Here is a 12,764-nt window from a genome sequence, read left to right as displayed (position 1 = left end):
TAAGTGAAGGGACAATGACAGTATCATTGGAGTGGTGATGACTGAATCAGCTGAGTGTTGAAACTGTTGGCAATGAGCCCAAATCACTACCAGGAATAACTACCTCTTTCACACATTATCCTAAGCCTGGGGAGAAGGTGCTGTCTTATCTACAATTTATGTATCAGAACACAGTGAACAGAGAGCTTAACTGTCATAGGGTCACATAGCTACTGCAGAACATGGCCCCAAGTCAATCATTTTTATTACAAAATCCATGCTTCACGTACCTGGTAGCAAGAATGGGCAAAAGGCACAAGCATCCTGATTCTAAGCTTGAGTTCCGGGCTATTTCAAATGAGACTGTGATGACCTTTACTGAAAGGTGGCAGTGATGACCCAGGGAAGCGCATCCACAGATGCTGAACTTCCAGAACAGTGTGTCTCATCTGAGATATTATTGCCAGTAGAAGTTTGAGAAATTTGGCCTGGGGGAGGGGAGGGGTGAGCGTGTTGCCCCTCTTGTATAATTCGCCAAGCCTTCAGATAGAAAATTAAACATTACTTTATGATAAATCTCCTTCCTTTTCTCCTCTATTATTTTAACCAGAGGGCATTATTTAATTAATACATTATTAAATCATGTTTGGCAGGTCTGGATAGCAGGGTTGTTCATTTAAGGGTTATAGGAGAAGTTACTTACTGTTTTTATTTTTTAATTCATTTGAGGGAGTATATATGGTGTTTGTGTACGGGAACTATACTAGTGAACTCACCAGTCATCCTGAGTGGTCCTCCAGCCTCCCTCACTCCACTGTGTTAGGGTTAGAGGCATATGCAGTCATGCCTGGCTTTTTATGTGGGTCCTGGAATCTGAACTCTGATTCTCATGCTTATACAACAAACACTCTCACCTGCTAAGCCATTTCCCCAGCCACCAAGAGTTATTATTAAACAGTTATTAAGAAAAGACTAGACTCTACGAGATTTATAATGATCCTTCCAGTGTCAAGACAGGCATATACCAAGGCAGAAAATGGCCACCGTCAGAATTGTTGAAATAATCCAGGGAACTCAGGGCTACATAGAGAGACTCAAAAATAACTAATAAGTAAATAAAATCAGGACAAGTCAGAATAGAACAATCTTTCTGAGTTAAGTAACAATAAGAAGGTAGTGCACAATTTAGATTTAAACACAGGTGTTTATAAAAAGGAGACCCTTAGTAAAGAACAGTACAGACATAAGCCTTCATTCCCAGCATGAGGGAAGCAGAGTCAAGCATATCTCTGTGAGTTCAAGGCTAACCTGGTTTACAGACCAAGTTCCAGGACATCCAGTTCTACACAGAGAAACCCTGTCTCAAAACAACAGTACAGACCTAATACATGAATTCAGGCTCTTCAAGAGGGCGACTCGTGTCTAAGTGTCTTCATGAATAGCTGTGTGGGAGAGTTTAGCTCAGTGCTAGAGAACAGCGCTAACTAGAGCTTGTTGGCCAGCCAGTGTAGCCTTGAAATGTCAAACTCCAGGGTTAGTTTGAAGTCTCTCTGCCTCAAAAGAGTACAGCAGAGAGCAACAGGCTGATACACACAGAGACACACAGGCATCAAAACAACAACAAAAATTAGAATAGTTCTTAGCTTCCCTCTGTAACCAGTGTGTGTGTGTGTGTGTGTGTGTGTGTGTGTGTGTGTGTGTGTGTGTGTGTGTGTGTGTGTATGTGTGTGCATGTCTGTCTGTCTGTCACTCTCTGTCTGTGTGCCTGTGTTTTTGTGTTATGTCTCTGTTCATGTGGCTTTTGGAAGCATGTTGTCCACAGAATATAATATACAACCGGGTTAAAGATATAGCAAAGTTGTAAACTTTCAAAACAGGGCTATAAACTTAACCAAGGCTTTAAAATCAAGTAAAAAATATCCCAGTTAATTTTCTTATCTCTCCTATTGTAATGAATTTCCTTTTGTAAATGAAACTACAAAGTCCTTTTCTAAGGAGCATCACTGAGCTTTAGGAAGAAGAAAGGGGTGCTGATGACGGCAAAGTCGAAAGTCACAGACATTGCATCCCCAAGTAAGCACAGGCTTTGCTGCTCTTAGCATCTTTGTGGGGGGGGGGGTATCCTATGTGGCCCCATTGCAGAAAGATTCAAAGAAGTCTTTAGAGCCTTCTAAGCTCCATATTTACAGGTATTCAAATGATGTTTATGTTTAAATAGGGAGAGGTTTGCAAAACTAAGTTATCGGTGTCACCTCCGGTATCTCCTTCAACGTGGTCTGACAAACTGAAATCTCCTCCTAGGATACAGCCTTCTACTCCTGCTGGCATCAGGCTTTGGGTTTTTCTTTCTCCAGCAAGAGATCCCCGAGGAAGATTCTAAGCTCCTGGGGACCATCACTTCAGTAGTCTGACAATAAGAGTGTCTTCATTCTTGCCTGGACAGCCCCGCGACCCCCATTTCCTCTCTGGAAAGATCTCACCTGAGTTCAGTTTCATCACCCCCTTTCTCATGTGCCTCACTGCTGAGGATCTGGTCACACAAGAAGTTCCAGGAGGCTCTGGAAACATCAGCGGTGTTCTCTGTCACGTAATCTGTGCCTCTTAGCGCAGAACCTGCTCTCCTGCCCTCAGGGCCAGCTCACCCAAGCCTCCAGAGACACTTCTACTGTGTAGATGGAGACAGCGGAGGGAGAGGGCATCACCCCCACACCCATAACACCTCACAGCAGATGAGGGGCAGGGTCCTGTGCCCTCGAGTGCCTCCTTGATTAGGGTTAGCCCTACTGTGCTGCCCAGGTGAGATGCAGAGCCCACTTTCATAAGTGCTGTAGCTAGTGAGGTGCAGGCCTAGCTCACCTGCTCTAATGACCCCAGGATCAGCTGCCCTGACTGCCTCTGGTGTCAACAGGTGAGGGGACAAAGGGCATCTCACCCCTCCAGCCTAGGTCATCCCACCCCCGGCAGACAAGTAGCAGAGTCAGCTGTCCCACACTTACGCTCTTGAGGCTGACTCACCTGTAACCTTGCGGCCAGGACAAGCTCCACTGTGCTGCTTGGGTGAGGCAGGGCCTGCTCTCCTGAGTGCTGCCCATCCTACAGGGATAGATGGGGCCAACTCTCCAGAGCACTGCATCCAGTGAGGGATACGCACAGTTCTGCACAGCCCCTGGAGATCCAGGTGCTCCCTGGAAGCTTCCCTGACCGGGGACAGGTTCTCTAGAGGTAATGTGAGCCATGGATATCAACAGTGACCTCTGCAGCTGCATAGCCACAGACTCAGAGATGGCCATCAGTGACAGCTCTGGATGGGACCTCACTATGGCCTGAGGTAGCAGGCAGGGCTGGCTACTCACAACAGGCTCCTCTTCCCCAATCTTGAGTCTCCAGTTCCATCTCTCTTGATAATAATACCCAAGCTGCTCCTCTTCTCTTTCTCTCCCATCTGACTACCACATGTAAGTACATTGTGGTGACTCCTCCTGCAGGCTGGCCAAGCAGCTGTCTAGCCCCTGGATGACATCCGCAATCTGTGCCGTGGGTGTCCTGTGACCATGCACTGGAGGGCATGGCTTTGATTTCCATAGTGGTCCACAGGTGGCTGTCAGTCTTCCTTCTCCTGTGCTATGGTGCCTGGATTTGATTCCATTTCATCTGAGTGTTTTTTGTTGTTGTTGTTGTTGTTTTTACCAGTCCTAGGCATAAAACAGCTTTAGCCACCAATTAAGTCATCAGGCTAGGATGAGTAAAGGCTGACTATTTGCTTTCCCCCGGAACAATATATGAGGAACACCAACAAAGGTGTCTCTTTGTCCATTGCAAGGTGGGTTTTTCTTTTGATCTTTTTATTTATTTATTTTTATTTTTATGTTTTGGCAGCACTAGGAGCAAAATGTGTTTTTTTTGTTTTTTTGTTTTTTGTTTTGTTTTGTGGGAGATTAGCAGGCACTGAACCACTGAGCCACAGTCCCAGATCCATTCTTGTGATTTTTACAAGGAACCGTGCATACTGTATGATCAGCAAGAAGGCCTTAACATTCATGGCTTAAATTTACCAACCCTTTGCCTTAAATTCATTTCTTGAGCATTCAACAAATACCAAAGAACAGTCTACCAAGTTCCATGCCAAGTACTCGAGAGAACAGTTTGAGCTATACGGGAGAGAGAAATAAGAAAGTACTCTTCTGTTTTCGCCCCTGTCTATCCCGGTTCCTGAGTGAAGATGGGCCTAGCCTTTCATGTTCCTGGCTTTCAAAGCTGCCCATAGCCTCAAATTCTGCTCAAGTCGAATTTTCTAGCTAAAATTTCACTCAGGCCACACAGTGTTTATTTTTTCACTTCAGAGAAGGGAACACAGTACTGGCCTGTGACTCACACACAGAAAAGTGTTCATCATGACGCTGTAAAAACTTTCCAAAAGGGATCCAGATATTTGTACTGCCTCCCCTGAAGCTCAGTAGACAAAGAACGCAGTGTGTACCCGTTGAAACAGACAGGAAAAATTGTTGCTGTACAGGAGCCTGTGAGGACTAGCAGGCTCCACTTTCTGCTTCCTGGCAGATTCCTACATGAAAGTTAGTGAAACTTGTATCAGGTAAGTCACTCTCTGGAGCTCCATTTCTTCAGTTTTCAAATGCACATGGTGACAGCCTCCAGAAAGCTCAGTATCCCAGAATCAGAGTCAGGAGGGATGTGAGTTTCAGGGAAACCACCTGGGTTCCATAGAGGGATGTTGCCTTCCATGCACAAGGTCTGTGGACGTCCAACACAGATCAAATTGCAGCACAGAAGATGAAGGTAAGCAGCCCCATCTCCAGCGGACGAGCTCTTGCCAGGTATAAGCTACCAAAAGAGAAAGAGACAGTTTTCTCTACATAGTCCCCAGTAAGCCAACCATGCTATAGTACAAGGCCGTAGAATATTTTGGTTGCACAAACTGGTGGCATTTTTTTAAAGCCCACAAGTCAGGTATGGAGGAATAGGAGCAGGAGTGGGGACGGGCAAACACAGGAAGAGTGCTCATCTTGTTTTGTAAAGTCGATTTGTAAAAATCCATTGTAATTTTTTTTTGCAATGATGTGTTTTTAGCAATAAAGTAACAAGTTGCATACCTTCCAAATATGCGCTTCTAATAAGATGAGGCTCATAGTAGCTGTTGAGCTGCTTGGACGGCCACCCCCAACTCTCCATTTCCTGTGCATATCATAAATACTGCTTTATTTACTTTTCCTGTTTCTGTGACTAAGAACCTGGCAAACAGAAACTTCCGAGCTTAGAGTTTGAGTGGATTTAACCAATCATTGAGGAGAAAATGTGGTAGGGGTGGCTTTGTTGTGTCAGTGTGTAGCTAGGACCCCTCACCTCTCCACATCTTGGTTCAACAGGATTTGGAGAGCAAATTGAAAATGGAGCTGAACTATACCAGCTCAAACTCTGTGTCTAGTGACTTAATGCTTCCAGCAAGGTGGCACACTTTTCTGAAACAATACTACCAACTGAGAAACAAGCACATATCAGATTTGGGGCTGATTTTTAGTTTTCTACCTTATCATAGACAGCCTCATGTTATGTGGGTCTTTTACTTTGATGAAGGAACCTGTTATTTTAAGTACTGTACAAACTTTTTCATGGAAATCTGACATGGTTAATGAATATTTGTATTCTTTTTACCTGAGGTAAGAGCCAATCGAAAAAGAAAGACCCCAAAATCAAGGAAGTAGAAATCAAATTAATCTTACTACTAAACACTATCAATAAAACTAGGCCTAGCTTTAGCAACAAACAATCAGTATCTCACCTTGCCATCTGCCTCACAAAAACATAAGGTCTACTGTGTTGGAAGATATTCTACCCAGTAAGTTTATGGAAACGTGTGCTGACAAAACACTTCCCACGCAAGCAGTCATCACCCAAAAGAGACAGGAGGAAGGGGTCAAGGTCAAGATATCATGATTGTTCATTTTTCATCAACTGAGTCTTTTCCCCGGTGGATATTTTTATGGCTTAAGTGTGAAAATATTCTCCTTGAGACTCATTTGTTGGAACATTTGGTCCACACTTTGTAGTATTATTTTGTGAGACTACTGAACCTTTGGGAGGTAGGGGTCTAATTGGAAGAATATAATTTTGGGGGATGTGAAGCAAGAATGGATACTCATGTTCTATATTTCGGCCCTGCTTCCTGTTTGCTGTGTACTTCCTGATCTACCCGGATATAAGCAAGTATCTATTACCATGTCTTCTCCATCACGACAGACTCTATCCTGTCAAGCATATACATTTTCTTGATTAAACTGCTTTCTTTGGGTGTTTTATTAAAAGAACAAGAAAATTAACTAACAAAGGAATCAATGAGTACAAGATGAAGAAACAAGCCAGACACGATCAGAAAATCATGTAACATGGAGTTGTGAAGGATACAGAATAAGATACCATCAACTTTTCTAGAATGTTTTCTCTCTTGGTCAAGAAAAAAATGTGGCCAACTAGGGATATGGTTCATACATGCTATCTTACAGAGATTCATTTGTCCATGAAGCTACTTCCCCAATACCACTTCTCATTTGACACAATCTATTAATATTATTAGTGGGTAACATAGGTTTTATTTCCATAATATTTATGACATATAAATATTATGCAGCCAAAACATTGGATTTCATGGCTATAGAAAAATCTATAATCTTGAGGAGTTATCTTGCTTTCTATATATTCAGGGAAATAGAAGCTGATCCTTACTGTCCCTTAAGACACCCATTCTGCCATCCCAGACAATTGTTTCTCCTCTTGTCTTCTTACCCCCCTTTTTCTATGTGCTATCTCCTTCTATGTACCACGCCAACTTTTGTTTTTACGAAAAACTCCTTGGAAGTGATGGAATTCCTGTTCTAAGTTCCACTCTTCAGTTCTCACAGGAACCATTGCCAATCATTCTTTGAGTCTGTCTCTCCACCAACACGGCAGCTATCAAAGTCATCAACGGCCTCCCAGTGCAAGCAATTCATTCTTGGTTATCTCAGTTAACCCATCAGCCTCACTTGACAAAACCTACTGATCAGTCCTTTTAAGCTTGGCTTTCAGGACAACTTGTTCCACCTCTCTAACAGTTCTTTTGCAAATGCCTATGCTAATGGCATCTTTACCCCCTGGCTTCTGAATATGAGAATTCCACTGAGTTCAACCTCAGAAACTTTTCTTTCTTGCAAGTGCTATCACTCATACTAATAGCCCCAAATGTTGTTTTTCTGCATGCAGCCCAGACCTCTCCAAAGAACTGTACATATTACCATTTACCTATCTAGTCAACAGCTTAAACTTCACATGGCCAAAATCTGTGATCTACTTTCCTCAAAACTGGTTTTCCTAGCTATTTTTCTATCTCTGTCAATAATAATAATAATAATAATAATAATAATAATAATTCTGTACCTTATATCTAGAGTTATTCTAAGTCATGTCTTTTCCAGAATCTTAACAGAGATGACTCATGGGGCTGGAAAGATGGCTCAGTGGTTAAGAGCACTAGCTGATCCAGCCAAGGTCCCAAGTTTGGTTCTCATCACCCAAATGGTGACACACAACCACCTGTAACTCCAGGTCCAGGGAATCCAGCATCCTCTTCTGGCATCTGAAGGCTCTGGACACACAAGTTATACAGAGACACACATGCAAGCAAACCAAAATACACATGAATTAGCTTTTAAAAAATGAAAAGAGATTCATCGGCAAGTGCCATTGCTTGTACCAAACAAGGATATCCACAATGCAATCACTTCTTACCAGCTTTACTATGGCTCAGCCTTATAACGGGTTGGTATAATTTATCCCTTGCCTTCTCTGCTCCACCAGTTCATTTCCTGAACAGGACTCAAAGTGATCTTATGTAAAACTTTACTGGTATTATCTCACTCCTGTGTTTAAAACTTTTAACAATTTCCTGGGTCTGAATAAAACACAAAGTGGGCCTCTGTCTACTTCATGGTTGGCCTTCTCTAGTTCCATAATCTGCCCTCCTGCCCAGCTGACCCTTTCCTGTACCCTCTCTAGTCACTCAAACCACCTTGCTATTCAAAACTGTCTGGGCATTAGCTTTAATCTTTGCACATAACTGGTTTCTCTGCTTGAGAACAAATAAAACTGCTAAGATTAAAATCACGACATAAAGCCCTAAACAAACAAAACAAAACAAAAGAGCAACAAAAGTAATGGTAAGAATAGAAACCTTGGGGCTTAAAATCTTAAAGCACATTCTATTTTCCAACAAAAATATCCTACAGGTACTATTGAACAATGTTGTTTTTCAGGGTTTGTGCAATAAAATAAAATACCACAATGCAGATTCACCAGTATATGAGTAGAAAGCTTTGATTTGATAAGTTCTAAAGAGCACAAGGAACACATTTCTAGGAAATAGGTATCAGAAGTGCTCACAGTTGATTGTCAAAGTCTGAAGAGATAGAATTATGTGGTTTATGAATTTCAACTCAAATGGAATTCTTACTGCTGTCCAAGATAAAGTAATCTTGTTCCTCCTACCAGACACAATAAGACCAAACAAAAGTCTGTGAATCAATGGTTTTCCCACTACTAGAAGTCAAATCACAAAGTTTGGGAGTCACTAGCCACATGGGGAGAATGGCTGTGTGGTTTCCTGGGTACTGTGTAACATGAGAGAGTTTCTGGATTGTTCCAGGAGAGAGGATACAGTTAGAACCTAGCAAATTCTCTGAGGTAAGGAAATGGAAGCTGGAATTCCAGAAGAGCAATGTATTGGGGAAGGACACACAGCTGCCCAGAGAACCTCAAAGGTGTGCAGAGGGGCCTGCTTAAGCATTTAGTAAAGTACTAACTATGATGTGCATATGAGGAAAATAACCAAGGCAAGAAACAGAAGTATCCAAAGAATTAGAAGTAACAGCACTTAGTGCTGACACAGGGAAGGAATGGCACTTATTCATAATTAGCCAGACCAGAAACCTTTATACTTCTTGTGGCATTGGGGAAAATGCTTAGAAGGGTGCTGCTTCAAGAGTGAGGTAGAGTTAGCTCTAGACTAAACAATACTCTGGATCTGTCCAACAAATCACAAAATTTAGACTCAAAGGGATGAAATTGTTTCCAAAGAACTTAACAGCATCCCAGACAGAGTTCGAGAATATTTACAGGAATCTAAGAATCTACAGTATCCAACAAGGTAAAACTCACAGGGCTTGGCACCTGCTCAAAAATTACCAGGTGTGCGAAGAAGCAGGAAAATAAAACCCATAATGAGGGAAAAAGAAAACCCATCAACCAAGGAACTGACAGTGTAAGACATGTTTTAGGATTTCCTTTAGGCAGAAGGAAAAATGATACCAGATGGAAATACGAAAAAAGAGCAGCAAAAAAAAAAGCTAACTGAATGAGGATTAGATAAGCCCTTGCTTTCTTATTATTACAACTCTAAAATACTATTGAAATTTTAAGTTGAATAACACCATGCAACAGGGCATTTAATCTGTGTAGAATGATCAACAACAGAAACAGGTTGATAACTAAACTTAATTGGAAGAAATATTTCTTGATGACGGGAATTAGAGATCTACCTCAGAGTTGAGATTTGACAATCCCAAGGAATCACAGCCTACATGCTCTTTTGCACTATGGTTCTTCAGTTTTTTTGTTCCATATCTCTTTCAGAATGCCCCATCTAATTTTCTGCCAATTGAATCTTCTGAAGTTTTCCTTTCTTGGTTTTTCTCTGTACAGATTCTGATGGCTTTCTTCTAGTTATCACCTTCTTTGCTTTCAGAGGCATTTTGAAAATCAACATCCTCTGGCATTTTTTCATGAAAGATCTTCCCTTTGAGAAAGGAAGAAAGAAAGAAAGAAAGAAAGAAAGAAAGAAAGAAAGAAAGAAAGAAAGAAAGAAAGGAAGGAAAGAAGGAAGGAAGGAAGGAAGGAAGGAAGGAAGGAAGGAAGGAAGGAAGGAAGGAAGGAAGAAACCAGACTATTCAAGTTGTGGTTTTCCCAAAACACCCGGTGTGCAGACAAATCTTGTCCATCACCGCTTCCCTTAATTGCACCTACAAACTCATTAAGACATTTTCTTCTGAATGCTACATTTAATTAAAAATCAATCATCTGGTTAGATCCCTGGCTGGGAGGCTGTGCCTTTTAAAAGACTGAAACTCGAGCTTTTTGGACCTGCTGAGCAGGAGGCTCCATCCTGGGTGTTGACATTCGCCACAATAAGGACCAAAAGGTTTGGCGAAAGGAGCCCAAGAGCCAGGACATGTACCTGCGGCTGCTAGTCAAGCTGTACAGTTTTCTGGTCAGACGGACCAACTCCACCTTTAATCAGGTTGTGTTGAAAAGGTTGTTCATGAGCCACACTAACTGGCCACCTTTGTCCCTGTCCCGAATGATTAAAAGATGAAGCTTCCTGGCCGGGAGAACAAAACCGCTGTGGTTGTGGGGACAGTCACAGATGATGTGCGGATTCTGGAAGTGCCCAAGCTGAAGGTGTGTACTCTGCGGGTGAGCTGCCCGGCCCTAAGTCACATCCTCAAGGCTGGGCTTAATTTTCTTACCTTCGACCAGGTGGCCCTGGAGTCTCCTGAGAGGGGAGGCACTGTGCTCCTGTGTGGTCCTCGGAAGGACCTAGAGGTGTACCAACACTTTGACAAGGCGCCAGGAACTCCACACAGCCACACCAAACCCTATGTCCGTTCCAAGGGCCGGAAGTTCGAGCGTGCCAGAGACCGAAGGGTCAGCCGAGGCTACAAAAACTAACCGTGGATCTTACTGTTAATAAAAAAGGTTTGGATGTTAAAAAAAAAAAAAATTTGAAACCCGAGTCTTATCTAGTTTTTTTTTTTTTTTTAAATCAATTTGCTTTAGGATAGACACAATTCTTATTGGACACAAACGTTATGTCATCTCATGCTTTACTGGGTATTTCTCAGACTGGATACTGATTGTACTTGTTTCTTCAACTCAGTCCAAAGTTTCCAAAGTCTCTTTCTGTATTGCCCTTCAACAGTGATTGCCAATATTTTTATTGTTAGTTTGCAATTTTCATAGTAATCTATAGCAGCAAAAAAAAAAAAAAATGTTACAGTTGTGTCATGGTCTTTAAAGAATAATTTCTGGGGGAAGGATTGAGGGATCCACAAGGGTCAATCAAGGACACCACAAGAAGACCTATGGAGCCAGCTAACTTGGACCCATGGGGACTCACAGAGACTGAACCATCAACCAAAGAACATGCATATATAGCAGATGTGCAGCTTGGTCTTCATGTGAGTCCCCAGGCAATGGAATGGAGGCTGTCTCTAGATCACTTTTGTCTATCTGGATTGCCTCGTCTGGCTTCAGTGGGAGAGGATGTGCTAAGTCCCTATGAGACTTGATGTACCAGGGTGGGTTGATACTCACAAGGGGCTTCCCCTTCTCTGAGGAAAAGGAGAGGGAGAAGGGGGAAGGGAGATAGAATGGTGGTACTCAGTGGAGAAGAGGGATGTGGGCTGAGATCTGAATAAAGAGTAAAAACACTTATTTTCATTAAATAAGAATAATTTCTTTCTTGCTGTCAAATGAGGATCATAGCTCATACAACAACTCTGACCCTGTAGCTACAGATTTGATTCAAGGACATACTTTGGCAAGAAGCAACCAGAAGATAAGAGAACAGGAAACTTTGCTTTCACTTGAAACAAATTTGTACAGGTTTATAAAAGGGAGCTTTAAAAATGCAACAATGAGGCTTACAAGGTTATGGAATAGTTTTGAGAGTCCTGTTATATGAGGCTGGGACATCTTCACAGCAGCCCTGGAAAGGCTGTTACATCTGGCCTACATCTCTGTTCAGTTTCCCAACTAAGGAAGATAGAAAGGAATTATCATGGCTCTGAAAAACAAACAAAAAAATGTCTTACCTCAGATACTGACTCATTTAAAGCAGCATAAATATTCCTTTTCTGCTAAAAAGAAGTCTTATTTTCTCACTTATACGTATTTACATCATATCATGCCTTGGTCTTTCTTTCAAAGATACTTTTGCTGTCCTTTTTTTTTTTTTTTTTTTTTTTTTTTTTTTTTTTTTTTTTTACATATCTACACTTTGCCATATGGCTTCCATACCTATTTTACTTGATTTTAATACGGATACAGAGGAGGATGCTTGCATCAGACTGAACACAAGGACCCCAATGAAGGAGCTAGAGAAAGGACTGAAGGAGCTGAAAGGGTCTGCAACCCCCATGTGAAGAACAACATTATCAACTAACCAAACCCACCACAGCTCCCAGGAACTAAACACCAACCAATGAGCACACATGGAGAGACCCATGGTTCCAGGTGCATATGCAGCAGAGGATAGCATTCTCTGGCATCAATGGGAGGAGAGGCCTTTGGTCCAGTGAAGGCTCATTTTCCCAGTGTGAGGGAATGCTGATGTGCTGAGGTGGGAGAGGGTGATTGGGAGAGGGAGCACCTTCTTGGAAGCAATGGGAGGGGGAGGGAGGATTGGGGAAAAGAGGATAGCATCTGAAATATAAATGCAAAGATTATCCAATAAAAAATTAAAAATTAAATAAAGACCATGGTAAGTCTTTGCTGATTCTCTAAGTGAAGCTGATTGTTACAGACATGCCATGCCCCACCCAGAGCTTTCTTAGCTCCTCTTCCCTTGGTTTCAGCTTACTTAAGTTTATGTTTGAATTGCCATAAAGTAATTTATACTTTTCTGATTGTACAACTGTACAGTTTCATGTGGTTTAACACAGGTATAGATTTATGTAGCCATC

General features: G+C 42.0%; 1 pseudogene across 1 annotated transcript; it reads left to right on the top strand.

The window, feature by feature from the left end:
• The first annotated feature begins 2,012 nt into the window (after positions 1–2,012).
• Positions 2,013–10,749, top strand: LOC308415169 (large ribosomal subunit protein eL18-like; annotated as a pseudogene). Its single transcript has 2 exons — positions 2,013–2,052; positions 10,173–10,749. The product of its transcript is annotated as a large ribosomal subunit protein eL18-like (transcript).
• Positions 10,750–12,764: the final 2,015 nt, after the last annotated feature.

This window comes from Micromys minutus, assembly GCF_963924665.1.
Source record: "Micromys minutus genome assembly, chromosome: X".
In the NCBI taxonomy this organism is placed as follows: domain Eukaryota; kingdom Metazoa; phylum Chordata; class Mammalia; order Rodentia; family Muridae; genus Micromys; species Micromys minutus.
Note: the sequence above shows the minus strand (reverse complement) of the source record. Positions and strands in the feature narration are given on the sequence as shown.